Raw genomic sequence first — 1,193 nt, 5'->3', positions numbered from 1 at the left:
CATTGCTTAGCTTTGCTGAAAAGCAAAGTGCATGCAGGGTTGTAAATATTCAATATGGGCGCAGAGAATCCGATTCATAAAGTAGCAAGGTACATTCAGAAATCTCATTCGGTTTGGTTATTATTTACGTTTGGAGCAGCTCCTCGGCTTTGGAAACAAAGTAAATCAATTATTTTTTGAAAGTTCAATTTCTGCACACTTTTCAGCGGGGCTCCAAGTCAGTAGAACACTATAATTTAGAATAGTGTAATTAAGGCACTGCTGTTCTTTTAAAAGGGGATGGCATCAAGGCAACTCAAAATACCAAACGTTATCTTGTTAAGCCTAGAACGGTCACTGGTGCAATATTTGTGGTCGTCGTGCACTTGAGAGGTGGACCAACTGGCATAGACAAGGACAAGGCTAGTTAAGGGAAGAAACTACAAACCGGGACACGGATTGGCTACACTGCTGCATGTAAATTACCATATTAATAAGGTCGTGTTAACAGTACAACTTTTGCTGTAGTAGACTGTCTTTTCCTAAAGAATATCGTAGATAACTCGTCATTAGCCTTGAGTGTGACCCTCGCAGATGTGGACAGAAACAAGGGGCAAGACAATCTCACCCTCGCATTCAAGGGAAAAACGAATTCTCTGGTGATCCTCTGCTAACTATTTATTCCGATTCTTTTGGTTTTTTACAAGTGAAGAGTGGGTTTTCATGCGCATGCGTGACGTGAGCCGTCCCGTCCTTGTTACGCCTGGGCACATTACTCTTCTTAGCTTGATCTGGAGAATCATTAGAGCTTAAATTGCAGTAAAGAATGGGATGTAACGTGTCTCAGTCTGTGAATGGCTTTCAAACTGAATTATTTTATCAGTGGGAAAATACGATTGTTTTCGTAACTGGGTTCTTAACGCTATCAACTGAGATCTCTGATCTATGCTTATGTTCAAAATCTACAAACCTCAGTTTAGAATACCGGTTTAGTCACTGATGTGGTTAATACACTTATTGCAGCAGTGCAATATCCTGAGAACAGATAGTAACAAGCATTTTTAAGTTGCAATGCAATGGGTCTCGCATTTACACGAGTTTGAGCTACTGGCATTATAAATAACAATGCCTTTTATTTATGTTTTGGTTTTTAAAACATAAATAAAACGCATTGTCATTTACAATGCAGATAGCTTAAACTCGCCCAAATGCGA

The 1,193-nt window shown here is 39.5% G+C and overlaps 1 non-coding gene across 1 annotated transcript; it reads left to right on the top strand.

Annotated features, from left to right (window-relative positions):
• Nucleotides 1-665: 665 nt before the first annotated feature.
• LOC147683166 (small nucleolar RNA U13) lies at nucleotides 666-765 on the top strand. Its single transcript, XR_015302018.1, has one exon. It is a non-coding gene; the product is annotated as a small nucleolar RNA U13 (small nucleolar RNA).
• Nucleotides 766-1,193: the final 428 nt, after the last annotated feature.

Source organism: Lissotriton vulgaris, chromosome 11, assembly GCF_964263255.1.
Source record: "Lissotriton vulgaris chromosome 11, aLisVul1.2, whole genome shotgun sequence".
In the NCBI taxonomy this organism is placed as follows: Eukaryota; Metazoa; Chordata; class Amphibia; order Caudata; family Salamandridae; genus Lissotriton; species Lissotriton vulgaris.
The sequence above is the reverse complement of the archived record's forward strand: the minus strand, read 5'-3'. Positions and strand labels throughout refer to the sequence as shown.